The sequence below is a fragment of the Phyllostomus discolor genome, chromosome 7 (assembly GCF_004126475.2).
Source record: "Phyllostomus discolor isolate MPI-MPIP mPhyDis1 chromosome 7, mPhyDis1.pri.v3, whole genome shotgun sequence".
NCBI classification, from domain to species: domain Eukaryota; kingdom Metazoa; phylum Chordata; class Mammalia; order Chiroptera; family Phyllostomidae; genus Phyllostomus; species Phyllostomus discolor.
The window spans coordinates 98,448,334-98,469,635 of NC_040909.2; the positions used below are offsets into that span (position 1 = coordinate 98,448,334).

The 21,302-nt window shown below is 37.7% G+C and overlaps 1 pseudogene; it reads right to left on the minus strand.

Annotated features, from left to right (window-relative positions):
• Positions 1 to 1,398: 1,398 nt before the first annotated feature.
• Positions 1,399 to 12,977, minus strand: LOC114514811 (annotated as a pseudogene).
• Positions 12,978 to 21,302: the final 8,325 nt, after the last annotated feature.

Sequence of the window (21,302 nt, forward strand, 5' to 3'; positions counted from 1 at the left end):
CCTTTACTCATGTTCCCAGCGTTCCTCTGTCACTGTAGCTGGTGGCTAGCTGCATTTTAATAATGTACTTTAAGAGTGTCCTCAGGTATCCTCTAAGAAAGCTGCTGAGATGGACCAGCTAGACTGATCTTGAAACCCTGATGGGAACAAGCCCCCTGGGGCAAGGAGATGTTGGTTTCAAGAAGTTTCAGTGCTCATGCGCAATGTAACCCCCCAATTTCAAGTTGCCGACGTTAGGTTAATGTGCTGGAAAACTGAAGTGGCTTGGAACAGGGTGCCTTGTGGGTTTCTCAGAACTTAGCTTAACCTTGCACTAGGAAAAATGTTTGCTTAGTTGAAAGTTCTGATCTTCCTGGGATCTTTATTCCAAGGATCCGTTGGGAGACAGGAAAGGAGAAAGAATGAGACAGAGGAAGAGCAGACAAGACAGGTTCATTTCACCTCCTCTGTGGTGTTGTGCCTTTTTGTCTTTGCAAGTAGGGTTTCAAACAGGCAATTATTGCTATTGATTTTCTGTTTAACAGTTTAAGACTGTTAAATCACATTTGGAGGGGCACTTTCAAGCACATTTTGATAATTCCCCTTTGAGGATGAGGTTCACAGCTAGGATTCCATAGCCTTAACCAAGACAAGTTTTGCTGCAAGAAATCTTTGAAATTTAGTTTTGGCATCGTCTTCCTAAGTCTCCTTATCTAGACCGTGAGAAGCAGTGGGGCCTGACAGAAACTTGAAAAGCCAAGGAAGGGGAGGGAGACATGCTTGCAAGTTGGCCTTGAAATGAACATCTCTCACTGTACTGATATCAGGATTACTGGGGGAGCTTGTCAGAAGGGTAGACCCCTAAGATCCCACATCTCCTAAGTCCTGAGCAGCTGGGGGTGCACAGCCACAGTGGGGGGCAGAATGGAACTGATGGACTCTGGGACAAAACGATGAAGGAAAGAATAAAGGAAGAGAGGTGAAAAAAAAGATCGAGGAAAATATGAAATAAAGTGAGCAGAAGAACAGCAGAAAGAAACAAAAGTGGCGGATGGAGCTGAGTGGAGTAGCAGTGGCCAGGAGTCCCAGGGTGTATGAACTCAGTGAGAAGGCAGCACTCTGTTTGCTAACCTCTCATAAACCTTCACTCTCCTGGAAGTCATTGCTTCTGGAACACCACATTAGCCAAACAAAATTCTCAAGAAGACCAAATGAGGCTGGTCAAATAGGCTAATTTTCAAGAAAGATTGGCTTCAAGGGAAGTGGTCAGATATAGTCCCTGCAAAGTCCTTTTCTAGCAGCTCTGGGCTGTGTGCGTATTTGTGGGCAGCCCAGACTGTTCCTGGCATCCCCAGTCTAGGGGTGAGCTCCCTGGGCAGTGACTCTGGTTGGGAGGGAATGCCTTCAGTCTGGTGCATTTCAGCTGTGGTATTTTTCAATCTCCTCCTTGAAGTGCATCTGGAGGGCCTCTAGCATGGATGGATCCAGAGGCCTGTGTGCTGACAGCTCCTCACTCACCCTTCTTGGATGGTTGTCCTGATACATGGTGACTGATGTGACCTCTCTGCTGTTTGTCTCCTATTCTACACAGAAGAGCTGACGGCGAGAAGGCTCTGGCTTCTAGCCACCACTACTAATGCTTTCTCTGGACTCCTCACAGTCTGGTTCGCTTGGGTGGGTGGAGCCATCTCCACTCCAAGGCAGGTACACTTGCAGGTCGGGCTTGCTGGTCCTTGTAGTTGCGAGCATGAACCTCCTCCTCACCTTCTCCATGGCCACCTGCTTCACCTTTGTCGTAGCATTTCTGGGCAAGCTGATTCCACTGGGTGTAGTGCACAAAGCAGTGACTCACATCCAGCCCTCTGGCAGGTTTGCAGCAGAGACCAGGCCCTGGATCCGGTGCCTTTTCAGTACCCTGAGTGCAGAGCTACCGGCACGCTAAGGCAGCCCTCCCCACCTCCGCCCTCACATTCTATTTAGAGTGGGGGCTTTGTAAATACATGACTAAATCCTCAGTCCCTGCCTGAGAAGTTCAATTGACTTTGTTTCAAAGGACAAACACTAAAATGGTTTGGTCCTAACAAAATGCTGCATTTTGTTTTAAGAGTCACTGTGTTCCTGGCTTTTAAGTGGATACTGGGGCTGCTTCACCCATAGTGAGTAAAAGCAAGTTTCTCTGAGCAAGTTCTAGAGTCAAGAACACATCTTGAGAATGGATGGAGCACTCTCTTCCTGCCCAGCTTCATATTTACTCTACCCTTCCAGAAGAGCGGGGCCAGGAAAATATCCACTTACTGCAAGTAAGACAAGAGAGAAGCTGCAAAAAAAAAGGCAAAACAAAACAAAACAAAACAAAACAAAGAAACAAGAAAGGTGAGAAGAACAAAGGATTACCTTTAGAAAGAATTCTAAAACAGTAGAGACAGTAAGCTTAGGGTATGAGGTCTGTAGACCCAGGAATACAAAACTTGAGAAAATGAAATTATTAGGAGAAAACTGAAGACAAACCAGTAAAACAGTAGTAGTAATAACAACAAATTAATTTTTCACTTTTTGAAGACAAGATGAAGAAAAAGTTTCCAATTATATGCAGTACCAACTGATATACAATATTCAGATCCTGGGAAATAAAGTTGTGTTCATTTCACAGTATTGTATTTAACTAGGACAATGACAAATTCCATTGAATAGAGAAGAATCTAAACAAAAAAACTCTTAAGTTTTCTTCCAACTTTGTTGGACTCTAAGTTAATTTAGGCTTTATCACATAAGTTAAATATGGTCCCCAAGTAAAAAAGAGAAAAATAAACACCTTGTTCTCTACCCCTCACCTCTTTTTCTTTTCTTTCCTTTCTGCATGTGAAGGATGAATTAAGTACATTTTATTAAGATCCGTCCATGTCAGTTTTTACCTCAGTGCCATCCTGGGGGGGAATTATTACTATGCAAAGATTTAAGCCAGCAAGCAGATGTTTGAAGGTCTAGAATTGAAATAAAACAGAAATTAGTTTTCTGGAATGTGAGAACAATTTCCTTTCTTTTGATGTATATTTCTTCCAAGAAAAGTAAGCACCTTGCCTTGAACAGTGTGCATGATATTTGGCTAGGGCATTCTGGTTTAAGAATTGTATCATTAAAGATTTACACAAAACTTTTTGAAAGTATTCATCTTGTGTTATGGATAATAGTGGAAAACCCCCCAGAAATAATCTACATGCCAAATGTTGAAAAATGGATTAAATATATTGCCCACACAATGCAATGTATAATAAATAGTTGAGATGGAGAACTATGCACACTGTATTGTTAAGTGAAATAAATGAGATTAAAATTTGTGTGTGTGTGTGTGTGTTTGGATAACATATATTTGCATTATGTTATCCAAAAATGTGAAAGGAAAGGATGGAAAGAATAATATGGTCATTGTGGCTCTCTCTCTGAGTGAGGAGTTTTTGGGTCTATATATCCATTTATATAAAGGATATACGTTATTCAATGATACACACTTTTAACAACAAAGCTTATATTTTTCTCATTCCCCACCCATGCTGTCAGCTCTATGTTTCAACCAAACTGACCTTCTTTGGTTGTTTAAATATGCCATGCTTATTCCCATCTTAAGATCATTGCTTGAGCTAATCCCGCTGTTGTAAATATTTTCCAACATTTGTGTGGTTGGCCCATTCTCATCATTTAGAATTTGGCTCCAGTGTCACCTTCATGAAGATGAACTCTCCGACCACCTTCTTTCAAGTGGCTTTCTCAAGTTTCCACCTCTGTTTGTTTTCCTCAGAATATTGATCACAATCTGTAGTTCTCTTGCTTATTACTTGTGTGCTTGAAAAATGAGTGTCTCCTCCAGAATGAAAACTTCATGAAGGCAGAAACCTTGTCAGTGATCACTGTGTCTTCAAAACCTAGCACAGGCCTGACTTAGAGTGGATGTACAGTAAATTAACTCTACAAGCAAGAATGAAAGGAAGTAAAGTTTCTGTCAAAAAACAAATAAACTGGAGAACCAGTGTTCAGTGCTGGGTGGAGATAAACTTACTTGGTAGTCTAACTAATATGAACATGTGTTATACACATTTGAATTTACATGTATATGTAGATATACATAGAAACTTATCTATGTATACAGGGGCACATCTACTTACAATTTGTATGTATTTAAAATACGTGTCGATATACTTATTTATATACATATAAATATCACACAAAATTTCAAGCATGTACGGAAGTAGAGAGGAATATCATAAACCTTCTCCATGGCTCTATCAACACTTTTAACTGTTATCAACTCATGGTTAATCTTGTTTCACAGACAGCGCCCCTCACTTCTCTCTCTGTCTGGATTGTTTTAAAGCAAATTCCAGACATACTATTTCTATCTGAGATTTTAATGTGTAATCAAAAATAAACCAGCCATAATTTCAATATTATACCTAATATTAATAATAATTCTTTAATATGTTAAGTATATAGTGTTTTCAAAGTGTATATTTTAAAAAATTGAATCTAAAATACTTTCTCTGTAAACTCTTTCACATCCTATCTTCTTTTTAAATTGACCTTTAGGTCTTAGTTTCCACATAGTTAGAAATAGAGGCTATTTTTTTTCTTAACTTGGATAATATTTTAGCTTTCAAAAGTGAACTCTGTTTCAAGTTGCTTAAGGGATAAGATAGACAAACAGTCTTGTCTTATACATTATCCTTTTGGGGGGGTGTTTTCTCATTTTTTTAATCTCTCTCAGCCTTCTCATTTTGTTAATCTTCCATCAGATGATAAATTGCCTTCAGAGAGTAAATGGTCCTGAAACTCCATTCTAATGAATAGCCTGAATTTGTAAATAGTCAATAAGTACTTATTGATTTTATTTTACTCTGATATTTGGATATTGGGGGATAGCATCATTTTGATAGTAATTTAGGAGTTGCTGTATACGCATAATCTTAATTTAGTTATATAAGAGCAATCTTGCCTTTCTTTTTTCAATAAGCTGCAGGGTGTTTTTTCCCTTTTCTATAATCTTAAACTGGTCCCATTTCTTAAGGCAATTCTAGATAATGTTAAGTAATTGCATTCATCAAGAGTTGTTAATAAGAACAAGAAACATAATCTTCACAATTATGGGTGAAGATTAACCTGGCACAAATGGGTGACAAAACAGGAAATTCTAGTGGGTTGCTGTAAATATGGCATGACTATGCCAGATTTCCAATTGCTAATAAATTATATTCTTGATCTTCAAGTCAGGATGCTAAGCTGAAACGTCAGTGTGAACACACCATTCTGTGGTTCACTTACTTGGTGAGTAAGAGCATGCTAACTAACCCTTCCCAGTTGCAGCCAACAGTGTGTGCTAGATATCAGCTAGTGGGCCCCTATGGCAGGTCTTTTTTTCTCTGTTCCAAATATTGCATTCCATCTATCTGACACTGTCACATATTCATCAGCTCGCCTCAGACTAGTGGATAAAGGAGTGACGGAAACATCCCTGGAGACTTGGAGATTTGCCTCTGGTTTTGATGGGATATTATTCTCAGGATTCACACATTTATTGACCTCAATACTAGTGAGGTCAACATGACAATGCAGTGTGTATTGATTTGGTTCAATTCAGGAATGACTCATTTATCGTTTATATTTATGTAAATAAGCACTATTCTTTCATCTTCCAATTACAACATGTTACTGAATTAATGTGATTAAAGATGAAGCTGGACTATGAAGCTGGAATAATGTTAACAGGGTCTTTCTTTCTGTCATAAAGTGCAAAGGAGCAATCATGTAAAATTAATATATTTCTAAGGAGGCAAATATGCATTCCAGCATCAGTTATTATAAAATCTCTCCTCTTTTTTCTCCTGTTCAAACCAATTTCATGCTAAAGTACCTTGACATAGTTTCTTTTTATCCCTTGCTTTCCTCTCTGTTCTGTCTACCTCTCCAAATTATATTATCTGGCAGATTTTCCTATAAATGGGAATACAATATCTTTGAGATGAACAAGGTTGGTGGGAATTTAGCATCCAAAGAGTTTGAGTGAGCATGCCTGTTTATTTTTGTTGAAATATTTTCAGCTACCTATTTTTCTTTACACAATAATAAAAAAGACAGTATGGAGTAGAAATTATGAGTTCATATATTTGGCAACTGAACTGCCTTTTGCCTAGGTCATTGCTTTGTTGTCTAAGCTTGAAATCACATTTTGGAACCAATAATATAGAAGACACACAGCTATGACCCCCAAAAATAAATCTTTTTTTTAATGGGGGAGGGGAAAGTAAGAATGTGAAGGACTATACGGTTCTTGCTACAATTTCTGTAACAGAACAGTTCTGACCACTGAAGTATAAACAAACACATATGCTCTGCTTATAATTGGCTTGATATCTTGACTTTTAATACTGTTTGGTACAGAAACCATTTTACCGAAAGATGGCAATAACAAAGAGCCTTTGGTATCTGTTTCACCTCATCACTTATCCATTCAGTATAAAAATAAATTGAAAAGTGCATTCTGTAGGGCATAATTTTATGGAAAATACAGTGTGGTTGATATTGTGGTCTATTTCTTAAACTTATCAAACTATATCACCACCAGGAGACATTTACTGTGGGGACAAGAGATTCATTCCGAAGCACTCCCTTTGGCTGCCAGGTAAGGGATATTCAAGAACTGACAGCAGCATAGCATTTAAGGGCATCAGTCTGGTACAAAAAATGAATATAGAAGAGATGGAATCATTGGGCATTGAGCAGCGGGGAAGGAAATGATTTGTGCTGCCTGCTGATACATAAAGGTATATTATGCACAATAAGAACAGCTTAGCTCCCTTCGCTCCCTGGCTTCCTACACTCTAGAATTGAAGGGACAAAATGTACAGGATCAGTTTATCTTCCAGCAAGACCTGGGCAATTATTTGGTATTGATTTTCTGAAAGTTTGGTTTTACATGTCAGCATTTTGTTGGCAAACTTCACAACATAATCCAATCAACTCGGTGCAGAGATGAGTGTGGGTCGAGATAAACCCTCAGGAGCCAGTGCTTTGCATGGTCGGTAGGTCGCCCCGTACATTAAGGACGCTCCTGCCACGTGCTGTCAGGGGAATTGCAAGCTTGGGGAATCCCTGTGCCTGATTGCAGCTCTCCTCCCAATGGTGCACTTTTGACCTCTGTATTGATTCTGTCCTCTCATCAAAAGCACTGATGTAATCCCATGTGCTAGGATCACGCAGTGATTTGCATTTAGGAGCTGCAACTGTGCACTGACCCCAAACCATTTCATCAGAATGAAAGTAGACCAAGTGGCAGATGCGCTTCCCATAATATTAAAGTCTATTGTGACATTTGGTAGGTTTCCTTATCATCTAGAGAGAAAAAGCATACACCACCTGATCCAAATTTTGATTTCATTCCAGCCAGAAATTGGGAAATTCTTTGAAACTTAACAGGGACCAAAATGGATTTTATTGATTCCCACATTCAGGCCAATAAATAGCATCCCTGTTTGTTGAAGCTCAATAAAAGTATCTGAATACAGTTTCAGAAATTCTAGCATTTTACAAATTTTTTTTCAGTGACTTCTCACTAATGTATACCTCTCATGAAGTCTCTGTTCATTGCCTATCTCCCTAAATATACTAAATAGAAATACCATTTAAGAATTCTCTGAGGAAAATGATAGGCATTTCATTAAAAAATCCAATGCAATCTAAATATTGACCATTAAAGTATTTGGTTTCTCCTCTCCTCCCCCTCTTCTTTCCCCTCTTCTCCTTCCTCCTGTAAGTAGTGTGGAAAATAGGGAGAAATCCACTTCTGAAGCATAAACACCTAAAGAGAATGTCCCTGGAACTCACTGTAAATCTAGTTACTTGCACTGTATTCTGCTTTCCTATATTTTTAGATCCTATTCTTTCTCATTTATTAATTTCAATCAATAAATACTAAAAATTTATGTCTGAGCACAAGAAATTCAGTGACGAAAAGAACACATATGGTCCCTCATAGGACAGATAATATAATAATTGTACAATTAAATATACATATAATAAAGAACAAAAAGTTTATATTAAGAGTTGACAGTAGAAAATATTCCTATGAGTAGAATCATAACTATTTGAAAAATACTGAAATGAGCTTAGTTGGGGAAGAGTGAAAATACCGAAGGCATTGAGTCTGGTCGCAGCCATTCATTGAGTACCTGGGGCTGGGTCGGGGTGGATTTGCTGGTTGTCCTGGATAGGGGGAGAGAGAAGAGACTTAGTGCAGGTAGAACTAAATAACAGGGAGGAAATTGGGAAGTGCTTTGGGACCCTTCAAATTTATGGAAAACTTGACACAGTATATTACCTATGAAAAAACTATGAAAGAGCTGCCTTTTGTGCCCAGATGAGTGAGAATTTAAATGAAGGTGGCACAGCAGGGTAGAAGGGCTCTGGGATTAGCAGAAAAATATGGAAATACTCTGGATTCTTACAGGCTAGGAACTTGACAGTTTAAGCCTATAGTCTATAATTTTCTTTCTTATTTCCTTATTTTTAAAAATAAGACATTAGGGAGTGCTGTAAATTAGTGAGTATAACAGGGGTTCTAGTTCAGATTGGGGTGAGAGTGGATTTAAACAAGACATCTTGGTTTTTCCAGACCTTAAGGATACTTGATTTCATTTCTAAAGAAGAAAATAATTGCAAAAATACGTTTATGAAAATGTTAAATTAGGAACTACTGATTATAGTTTAAATTGCATAGTAAATTTATAGTTTATATTGTGCTTTAATGCAAATTGTGCTAATAAATACTTACAGCAATCTTCTGAAATTAAGGATTAATTAAGGATTAATTTATTAAAGATAAGACCATCCGCATTCAGACAGTCACTGCTGAAGACTGACAGCAGGTGGCAAAGGCAGAACTTGAATCCAGGTCTTCTCTCTGCAAACTCTGTGCTCTTGCCATTAGCTTTGTAATGCAGTATTTGACATTGTTTTAAAGTATTCATCAGTGTTTTTTCTTTAACCAGCTATCTATTGCAATAAATAAAAAATAGCACTCAATTTTTTCTTTTAACAAAAGCACATTTTGTTCACATTTCTAGGCATGGCTGTACTGAATACATTGAAGTTTATTTACTTCTAAAGATGCTGCACTTGTGGCTTCTAGAGGAGTGAAAGGGGTTTCAGATGGGCTGCCCAGTTTGCTTCTCATTGCATTGACCTGGAAACAGCAAGAAATGGGATGGGTCTTTATTCGGGCCATGGGAGATCCTTTAAATTCCTACCTTTAGAAGCCAGCTTTGGGGACGGGGGGTGTGATAGTAGACCTGTCCCTGAGATAAGCTTTTACAGTTTCATTAAATAATCTCCATGTTGTTGACTTTTGTCTTGGGGGAGGGTGGTTTAGTACGCCTTTGACTAATCCCGTCTCTTCCGTCATATTCCTGTGATTAATATTTTATGGCATGGGCTATGTCCTATGAATCACAATCGACAACACAAGTGTACTTATTAATCATTATTTAAATCAATTATTAGATAACAGATAATCAAGTGGACTGTCCTTTATATAAGTCAGGAAACTGATTAGCCAAGTTTTTGACATGTTCATTGCTCATTTATCATTCATTATCTGTAATTTAGTAAGGGGACAAGTCACTGAACTTGGGTTTTAAAGCTCAAAGTTTAAAACCCAGCTTTACCACTTTATCAGAGGTCTGACCCCATGTAAGTTATTTAACCTTTCTAGACTCCAAGTTCATCATCAATAAAATGAGGTTAATGATACTTAACTTCCAAAATTTTTTTCAGGATGAAATTAGATTTCAAATAGTAAGTAAACTAATGCATGGCTTTTCTTGCTCTTTGTTTTATTCATTTGGGAGACATGCAGACCAAAGTAGCAGTGCTGTGTGGATTGACTAGATCAAGAAAGAATGCCATTTGTGTCTCCTGTGAGCACTGAGATATTTAAACCGAGATCCTGGGATGAAGGTCATCTGCATATGGATGTTGTGGTCTTTCCCTTGTCTTTGAGCTTTCATGGTGCCACTTGGTTACATCCTCTTTTGCAGGAGTTAAAAGTTTTGATTAGAAATGAAAGGTAGGACCTATGATTTCAGTCCCCAGCTCTTCATAATTTATTTAATGCCATGGGTCCCTAACCTTCTTGTTCATTAAATTCTCTCAGTGTTCTTCAGAGAAATCAAAGCCTGTGAGTGCAACTTTGAGAGGGAGGGGACAGCATAATCTAACTGCTTCATTGTGGTAAGAAATACTTGCAAGAAATTGTGGGTTTGTATTCACAAGCACAGATCTCAATTCCTCATCTAGGAGCTCTTTAGGATGCTTTGAAGCTACTCATGTTATGTGTAAGCCAGAAATACGTATTCATTATTTCCAGTGGCGATAACTTTGGAAAATGTTTAATTGCACTCCACCTTGGGTTGCTCATCTCAAATGTTGATTGCAGCAGGTAACAATAGTGATAGGTTGTAAGTAGTTTAGAGCAGCAACATTTAGGCCAAGAAAGATGGACCTTTGTGAGTGTTCATCATCTTCCTTTACTATCCTTTTCTAACAGCTAATTTGTTTTGTTTTCAGTGAGGAACTCCCTTACATGTTGATTTCATCTGTCTTTCCTAGATTCGTTTACAAGAAAGATAAAATGTTCATAAAACGATTTTTCACCTTGAAAAACATTACCTTTGACAACCAGGTGTCTGATGAGTACATTTTTGATGTTGCTGCAGAGGAGTATGGGCCATGTCTATTGAAATTAGTTCATCCTGAGGCTGGTTATATGTCAGCATTTCATGCATTGATTCTTATTAGGGAGAAATATAAAAGATTTGGAAACACACTAAAGATTAAAGCTTTTCTCCAAGATTAAAATATTTCAGATATTTTTAAATGAGAAAAACATTAGGAGGCAAATTTAGCACTTAAAACAGCATATGGCTATAGCAACACGTGATTTGCATTTATTTACAGTGTCAAAACCTTATTTGCCAGGGTTGCTCTTATGCATTGTGAGTTTACATATATATATATATATATATATATATATATATATATATATGGGGATTATGTATTGTTAATTTTGGAGACTAAAAATATAAGTATACAAACATAACCTAAAATAATAATATATTTCCTGTACTTGCAGTAATGATTGGCTTTGCTTTTGATAACTTAAATTATTATCATTTATTTTTTACAAAATATATTTAAAGTATTGCACAGGGCCATCAGAATAATCTCTTCAGTTAGAGTAGTCAGGAAGAAGGCCTGTGATATATTGCAGTACTATTTCCATGTCACAGGTGCGGGAAATGTGATCCACAGATGGAGAGACAGCAGTTATGCTTTGGGGGCCAAAAAGGTGACCAGTGAGGGCACCTGCCGATGGGGGTCTCGAGTGGTAGTGGAAGCTACCAGGTGGGAGTGTGAAAACCTGCCTGCCCTTCTCCCATGAGGCTCAGAGCCTTTTATAGGTTTGGGCTTAGCCTGTGGAAGCAGGAACTTCTGGCTCTTATTTACAAGCTATTACAACAGCTCCACTCCATGCTCACTTGAGAGGAGGTGAGCATCACTAACCCAGACGCATTCTCCCCTTGTATTTTTCAAGTGAATTGGCATAAAGGGTATATAAAATATAGAAACACTCTGACCATATCTGAATGTTATCAATAAGTATTTTTTTCCAGGTTGACTAAGTCTGCAGAGCCCATTACATGCCATATGTTGCATTCTGGATACATTCCTAAAGGGAAATTTTTCTAGTGGTTGGTTTCTGCTACATCAGTGTAGAGAGAAGTTGAACGTTTCACCCTTCCATAGTGACAGGTGATGTGCCTGATCGTTTGCTGATGGTGATTTGGAATATTGATGCTTCAGAGAAAGAACTGCATTGAACAGGCAATCTGCACAGCTCACAAACGACACAAAGGGCATTTGATATAAATAAAGTGTCCACCGGGTGCTGCAGCTTTGTGCAGACTCATTTTCAAATTTTCCTCTTTGAATTATTAAATAGATCATGTCAGGACAACTCTGATTATTATCCAATCCATATGCTTCAACACCAACCTTTTATGTAATATCAAGTGACTGCAGTGATCAATTGGACCAATCATAAATGCTCCCTAGTTCTGGAACTGATTCAAGCGCTCTGGCGCACTGCAGCATCGCATGCAGATCGGGACACCTGCTGCATCGCTGCCAGAGGCGGCCAAAGCACTCTCTGCCTTCAGGAATGCGTATGGGCTGCGAAATACATTTAGTTCCTTATCAAGAACTTTAAGCACAGATCCATCTTTTCGCCATTTTAAGCCTGTTTAGATGGATTCGATATCTCACTATTATCCGGCGATACCTCTACACAGCAGAATTAGGTACATAACCTGTAGTGTAAATATGGTGTGATAGTGCATATTTCTGAAAATCATGGTCTAAAAATTAAAATGCTGTCTTTGGTTTTTGTACAAATACAGTATCTGCTGGAAGCGGAGACTGTGGTATGCAGGCATGTAGCCACATGCAATTGATAAAATGTGATAAAATGATCATCTTGCACCTACATTAATATACAGTTTATCTAGATAAATAACTCTTAGAATGAACACTGTGGATGCCTTTAGGGTTTTAGGCTTTTAATTAAATGGAATAAAAACATTACACTGTCAGTTTTGGGATTTTAGCAGCCTCTCTTGCAAAGGATATCCTTTAGTCTGAGAACAGATTTGTGACATTCACAGGGAACCAAATGTGAGTAGTATTTTTCCAGTCCTCGTGAAAAAGACGCTAAAAATGCATGCTATAGAAATCTTAAGACAAAATGGTTTCCTGAGAATGCCTCTGTTCCTCACTGCAGCTGCCTCCTGGAGCCCGGGACTGAGTGTGGAATTCAGAGAGCCTCTCCCGTAATTGCCAGTGATTGGAGGTAGCACTCTTTCTCTGGCACTTTTGCCTTCGTCCTGGTGTATTGCCATTACTCACAATGACTGCTGAAGCAGAGGGCTTTCTTTCTACTGCCTGTGTGTGATTTTGACGTTGGACACAGGGAGGCAGGGCAAAGCAGTGGCAGAGCCTAAACTGGGGAGGAAGAGCCTTGCAGGCTACTGCTTTCCAGAATGCACAGATTACAGGCGGCTCGGCTGCTGACCACCTAACCCTAAGCATATATCCCGAGCTGCAGTTCCAGAGACATGTTCAGTAATGGCTCTTTTCATTCCATTGTCTTCTGAAAATTGATTTGGGTTTTCTTTGAGTCAGTTTTTCTAAAAAAACACTGATTACCTTTATGTGACAAACTCTGCCTCTTTAAATACATAGATTATGCTGTGTGTGCATATCATATGTATTTCTTTTGTCTATTTTTGCTCTACTTTGTAGGATTTGGAATACAAAGGAAGATAAGAAAAGCCTTATGTTGCAATGCAGTGATAGCCTGTTGTTGAACAAATTAATCTGGATATCTGTCCCTAATTTTGATAATAAATGACATGCTGACAAAGCATGAAATTATTGCTATAAATGAATGGGGTAAGATTTCTTTTTACACAGTAGATGAATGTTCATATAACATGGTTTAAAGACTCTATTGCCTGTATGTAGATTTTCAACACTCTTGAGAGAGATATGAAATAGTCTCAAAACTTGAGAAAAAATGAGTCAGGAGTTAGCTTTTTAAAACCACTTTTAGTTCTTGTTTGAAATGCTCATTTTTCACTGTGATTTCACTTTTCAATCTGGCAAATGGGATGCTTTCTAATAAGAGAATGGTTGTGATGAGATTTAATTGGTATAGTTCCGAGGATGCTGTTCGACTGGGCGAATGTGAGGTGATCTGCTGAAAATAGATAAACTAAGACATCAGGTAAGGGATGCATCCCTTTCCTCATCATACCTGAAGACTCATACAACTTCTAATCAAAATAAAAATATAACCCTTATAATTTCAAGTGGAAAAGAAATTTGGTCAACCAATTATTAATGATCCAAGTTAATAAAGACATTGTTTTTTTTCTTCAGGCACATTGCGTAGCCATCACTGTTGACAAACCCGAGCCCAAAAGTGGGTATTGCAACATTTCAAAATCATTGGCAGGAGAAAAAAAAGGGCTGGTATATTATGCTATGTATTTTCCTTGTGGGCAATGAAAATAAGCTCTTGTGAGCCCATAGCCTCATAGCCTCTCCTTCCTCTCCCCCTTCGTCTGATCGAATTATTCACACAAAGAACCAATGAGCCATTGTGCCATTACCTTAAAATCCTATATTAATGAGACAGCTACAGTTTTAATCATTTGAGTTAAGCCTTGAATATTCTGTGTGCTAATATCTTGCATTCATTTGAGATGAGAACAAATATTTTAGTATATTTTATTTGTACATAGTGAATAAAATATAGATTTTTTCCTTTGTAAAGACGTCAAACATTTGGAAGAAGGCATCTTATTGTTAAGGGAGCACTTTTATTTCTGAAAGCATGGGTTGAAAAAGATAGACAAAAATGTGTCCTGGAGAGTCAGCTGGGGAGACGTGGGTCCTGGCACTTGGCTTTTCTTGCAAAATTTTTGGGTAGCAATAAATACAGACAAATATTGTGTGGTAAGCCCACTTCTATCATTTAATAAAAAGCAAAACATTTGAGATAGCATTAAATGGTGCCTGAAGAACTTAGTGTCTCCTGGAGTTATCACTGTCTGAAAAAAAAAGAATACTTTTTTGCTTTTGCTTAATATTTTATTATGGTAAATTACTTTTGTTTATTGAAATGGCTTAGGATAGCACTTTAAATAAAGTTTATACGGCACCATAATTTAACTTTTTTTCTGTTGAGCTGATAACTGTTCTCTAATTTAAAGCATGACATCCAGGCCACCTCAATTCCTTATATGTCAATAGCACATGGATTAGAAAGTGGTCTCACCTTTAAAAATTTCTATATAAATTCCTATAAAAGGGTACTAGCATATTTAACCTCTTGAAAGTTGCCAAGAAAATTATCTGTAAACTAGAATTATTTTTTATTTTATCATTTTTTTCTTGTTTGATGAAAAGTCTAATATTTGCTGACATACTAGTCAAGAAAGAAGCTAAGCTATTAAATTTGGAATGCCTCTTACTTAATAAATATAAAGGATAAGCTATAAATAACAATTTTAAATAGGAGAAAAGATGTTTTAATGAGTAATTTTATTGTTTTTCTAATACAAATTACATTCATTAACTAAAATCATAAGCAAAATTCAGTAAAAATTGAAAAAAAATACGTAAGTGGAGTTGTAATGACTAATAAAAGATACCAGACACTTCAACAAATTTATTGCACCAATGTCACTGAACACATACTTTAAAAATAAACATATAACATAGAGGGAATTTTACTTGATTTGTATTTTCCACGTGTCAGTATTAATCCTTTATGTACATTTTTTCCCCTAGTGTTCTTATAGGGGCTACTGCACTGGCATTTTAAAGAATTTGGGAGTCTGCCTAAAGCAAAATCTTAATATCTGAGTGAAATAGCAACGTTATTCCATTTCAAAGTTGAAGAAAATAATGTTTAATCCATCTGAGATTACAGTCAACATAGAACTGGGGTGCTGTTTGGGAACAGGCTCCCAAGTGATCTCTTTACTGTAAAAATGTGGGTAATCTGCCCAGTTCACTCTAACCTGGAATGGAAGCAGCTCCCCCCTCTCCACACTCTTGTCTTGACCTGCCCCTTTAACCACATACAGATGCCCTCTCCCTCGAAACCCTCAAGTCCTTTTTTTTGTGTGTGTGTGTGTGATGATGATGATTCCTGCATTAATAATCATTCAGGAACCGAGCATTCGATTCCATCACCTGGTCAGAGCTGCTCAAACCACACGATTTTGCTAGGCTCTATATGATGCATACTACTATGGAAGCAACTGTATTTTCCTGAAGTAGTTATTAGACACTTTATTTTAATTCCTGACTCTCTTTCTCTCTTTCTTTTTTTTTTTTAGCAGCAGAATCTAAGCAGCCTGATCGGAATTTCAAATGATCGTCACACTGAATTTGAAAGTCTGTCTTACACAGAATGTAACATTTTCTTATGTTATAACCAAGTAGAGGAAAGGAGAAGGTCCTTTTTGTCTTTTTCTAGCCAAATGTATGTTCTATATTATTAATTCAAACAGAAAAAAGAACAATTCATCTCTGACTGTTTAATAAGATTTTTCGTCTTTTGTTAGGTTATCAGTTGCTCCTTCAGTGCGAAGTGGTACACCAGTTTCCCTCACTTTCTGATCTGGTTCATTCTTAAAGGATGTGCAATCTAATCTATGTTAGCACTTGCCAGAGCACACAAAAACCAGTTTGTTAGACAACAAGGCATTGCATTATTTTATTTGTTTGTTTGTTTGTTTGTTTTTAAGCAAGAAAATGAGTTTGAGTTATCGCCTGGTTCCTCTTGTCTGTTTGTTTACACTTAGTTTTCCTTTCTTCACACATGAAGGAGCAAACATTGTCCTTGTCAAATGATAAATGAGGCAGAATTGGTGACGTGTGTGTTTGTCAACATAAGCAAGATCAAATGATTGCTCAGCAGGAAGAAGCCACAGGAAATCCAATGATTTTTGACTAATTAGCAAAATAATAATAATGTCTCCCTAATGATTACTTTGTACTGGGTTGTGGCCTTTCATCAGGCAGATACTCCACCAGTGCAAACTAGTGTTTTGAAGACAAACTAGTGATTTCACTTGAAATCATGGATGTAGAGCATTTCTGAGAAATCTTTGGAAGCATACTGTTCTCTATCACTGGAGTAATTGTGAGAATTAAGCTGTTATTGTTGCATTGCATTTCATATAACCCATGTGTGTTTTAACTAATACTTTATAGGAAAGAAACAATGCGTATTTTTCAGGACCATTTAAAGTTCAACTTCATTCTGTCTGTTCAGGAGATTTTACCTGAGGTACTATAAAATGTAACTTAACTGAAAATAACAATGTAAACAAGAATTTGTTTCAACGTGCTAGCCAAAGTTACAGCGTTCATTACATACACAGCCATATTTTCATTAATCTTTTAGGAAACTTCCAGAACATATTAAAGCAGACCTAAATTCTTAGTCCTGGCAAATGTCGCTGGAGCTGACATTTTCTGTACAGTTCAGTCGTCAACCACTATTTATAGGAAACACAGCGAAGAAAGGAGCATCTATCAGGTCGCAGGGCGTGTGCTGAGCTCTGCGGATTGTTTGCCTGAGATATATTCACAGGATTCCTGGCTCAGGACAATGCTACATATTTCTCACTCTCCTGGGTGCCAGATTAACACCTTAAAAATAGAGATCAAGGATGAGTGAGCTTGGAACCAAAGGAACAGTGTCTGGGGGAACTTAGCTTGTCATGTGGTGTTAGCTTGGGAAGTGCTACATGAACCTTGCTGATTTGGGCATTAAAATTACTGGATTTGTATTAAATTTCATTAAGAGAGCTGGTAAAACTTCCAAATAATCAGATGATCAGATGTAAAAGTATCTCACCCAAAGAAAAAGCAGACAGGACATGAAGTTATTTTTAAAGACTTGCAAGGTATTTGCTTGTTCTTTAAAATCTTTACTCTTCAATATAACTTGTTATTTTTAGTTTTTTCATTGTGACCCTTAGCTGACATATCGATGGCAATAACAGAAGCAACAAAAATACCTTTTATTTCTTTATATACAAATCACCAAGAAGTTTTACTGTTGGATAACTATTGTCCGTGCTTACAGCAGTTCATACAGTGCCCTGATTATTTTTTGAGGGGCAGGGACCCTAATCCTGTTCAGGTAGTTTCTCTGGCTCCCCTCTCTCCCTCAAGATCACTCCCAGTCTCTCTCCAGGAGCAGCAATTTCTATGATAGTAACCTGAGAAACGCCATAGTAGCATCTTTCCTTTGTCTAACCCAGGAGTGACCACTAATAGGCGGAGACAGGCAATGAGGAGATGACAGCGATGATGGGGACATGGTAATGAGGGGGAGGACAGGGGGATGGGCTAGCCAAAGACAAGCGCAGTGTTGATAATATGCTGAGGCGGGGTCGGGGGTGAGAGGATAGAGATTACTTTAATGAGCCACATGGCTGCCACCACCAAACAGATGCTCAGAGATTTCTCTCAAGTCTTCATCAACCTCAATGAATTTTTTTATGGCTGCCTAGTTCTGCGCTGTCCAACAGAGTAGCCACTAGCTATGGCTATTGAGCATTGAAACGCGGCTAGTTAAAATTGACACATATACTTGAAGTGTAAAATATATACTAGATGTGAAAGATTTAGTATTGAAAACTAAATATGTCAATAATTTTATATCAATTGCATATTGAAATTGGTCTAAGATTTTCAGAATTCATTTCATATTTTAATTTAATTTTATTTTTTACTTAAAAATGGCTACTAGCAAATGTGAAATAGCATCTGTGGCTTGCTTCAATAGCCACATTTTCTAGGTTCTGTCTTTGGTGCTCTGGCACCTTGGGGCCTTCCTGAAGAGACTACCTCTTTCAGGAGCAGCCAATTTCTAGATACAGTAAAAGACTTGCATATGAAAGCACCTTTTATATGCAAAACAACCAATGTAGAGTTCATATCCCCAACTACATGTTTTAGTGGGTTTTGACACTTCAGGCCACTGTCGACCTGCTATAATCATTCCAGGGCCAGACAACGAGGGACAGACCCTGTGCCCCAGAACTTGCTGAAAGTATTTATGGTGGCCAGTTCTAAGCCTGCTTGCCCTGCCTCACTCATTTCTTCCTGTGGAAACTACAATAAAGGCTCTTGCCCACTTGTCCCCACCCCCACACTTGTCTCCTTCCTCCTGAGTGACCTCAATATATTCCCGTGTTGCCCCTACCCCATGAAAAGATGTGCTCCCACTTCTTGGGGTCTGTGAAAATAACAACCTATATGGACAATAGCAGTCATTTCCTGATCTGTTGGCTTTACCACACTTGAATAATAGTAAAAATGACATTTTAAAACACTTGTATCATATTTTTATGGGACAGTGCTGCTAGAATTCTGTTTCTCCAAATGCAATCTAGCAGTCACCTGAGGTAGAAGCACCTAACAAATTAAACACCCAGGGTCCTGGGCCCCCTAGGAATTATTAGCACAGATCCTGAAACATAGCAGAAGCCCAATAAGTGTTATCTATTATTAATTTAATGCCATAATAATGATAATAGTGAAAATAATGATAATAAAGTGATTTACATCTGGCTTGAGGATATCATGCTCCTTTATTATTATTTTTGTTGTTATTTTGTTATATATTAAAAACATATATAGTTATGCACATATTTTATTTGTAAACTAACATTTTCTGAGTGTTTGCTATTGGCCAAGCTCACGTTAAATGTTTTACACATCATTTCATTTAATCCTCCTGACAATCAATGGGATAACAAATAAGCAAGAAAAGGAACTTGCCCAGCATAGCATAGCTTGCTAGTGTTAGAACATACATTTAATTTCGAATGATATATAACTTATGTATTTACTTAACACTCTTAGGCAAATGTTCATTCAGAAGAATAACAAAATGCATATGCACAAGTTAAGAATAACAGTGAGACAAAGGCCTGTGTGCACCGCCAGGCCAAGCGCAGGGCCCCTCCCTGATTGCCCCTGGTCTTGCCTTCCTTCCCCCCAGGTAGCCCGCCCTGACTTTTGTGACCATCCTCCCCCTGCTGTTCCCTGCATGTGTGCCACTCGCCCATGCACGCGTCTGTGAGCAATATTTTACTTACTTTGGTCGGCTCTCAGACTTTAGACAAATGGTCTCAAATCACTTATATTTTGCTGTGGTTTGCTTCTTTTGTTCCGCATATGTCTACAAGATCCATCTGCGTTGATGGGTATAGTTGCAGTTCTCCCATCAGACTGAATTCAATTGCATGGATATTTTTTGGTTGACATTTTTCTGTTTGACATTTGGCTTGTTTTATGAGGTTTTTTCTTTCTTTCTTTCTTTCTTTTTTTTTTTTTTTTTTGCTATTAAGAGCCATGCTTCTAGAAGTACTGTATTTCTTTTCCTGTCCCTGAACATTTTGAATGATGTGTATGTATTATTCTCAAAAAAACCCCTAATATTAACTAGTGTTAGTTAACTAATATTAATGAATATTTAAAATAAATATTAGACTTATAAGAAAGTTGCAAATATCAAACATAGAGTTCCCACAGACCTCTCATGTGGCTTCTTGTAATGTTAACATTTTATATTACCATAATACAGTGATGCACTAGGAAATTAACATTGGTACAGAATTATTAACTAATTTGTGGACCTCTTTGACTTTTATGAGTTTCTTCACTGATGTCCTTTTTCTGTTTCAGGATCTTATTCAGGATTCCACATTGCATTTAGTTTTTATTTTGGGGGGCATACCTTAAACCCCTTTATGTCTAATTCCAAAATTCACGAAACAGTGTTTCAGGGAGGTTATTTTAAGACAACATGTAAAATAGTTTTTAGAGCAGAGAGCCAAAAGCAAAAATGTCACGAGACTCTTGCTATATTGTAATTGCTTAAGGCAGAGAGGAAGGGGTATGGCAGTGAAGAACTCTCTCTCTCCAAATATTTATAAGATTATATATAAAAATATATATTTTATAATATATATTGTATATAAATATATATTATATAGTGCAGGCTGCATTGTAATAATCTGCTCATTGGTCTGCCATAGAAGCCCACAAGTTCCTTGAGGGCAAGGAACACTAAAGGTAAGTCATCTTAGCATATTTTTAAGGTACTCAGAGGAGTGAGTGGCTATAGAAGTGATTTGGTGAAGTTTTGTCAAATAAATGGATATAAATGAGAAAGGCAATCGGAAGGGGAAGCTATGACACACAAAAGAGTAGGCAAAGGCAAAGGGAGAAGAGAGAGAAGAGGGAGAAGAGGGAGAAGAGGAAGAGCAAAAATAGAAAAGAGGGATCAGCTGACGGGCTGGGGAGACAAGTACCAAAGGCAAGACACTGATAGCAGAAGACAAAGAAAGAAAGCGAGAGGAAGCAAGGAGACTTAAGGTAAAAGCAGTGACACGATTTTCCCACTGTGTTGCTCACTTAGGTTTTGTATATTATCATCAACCATTTAACTTTAAAACCTTGCCTCCTTTATTTATTGTTGTTCACACTCTCAGACCTTTCTTCATCATTTACTCCATCCTCCTACTCCTCCCTCAGAAGTCGGTGCTAAGAGTAGTCTCATGCTGCAGCAATCGAATGTCATATTGTTACAGAACAGAGCCAAAGGGGGACACGATATACTATTA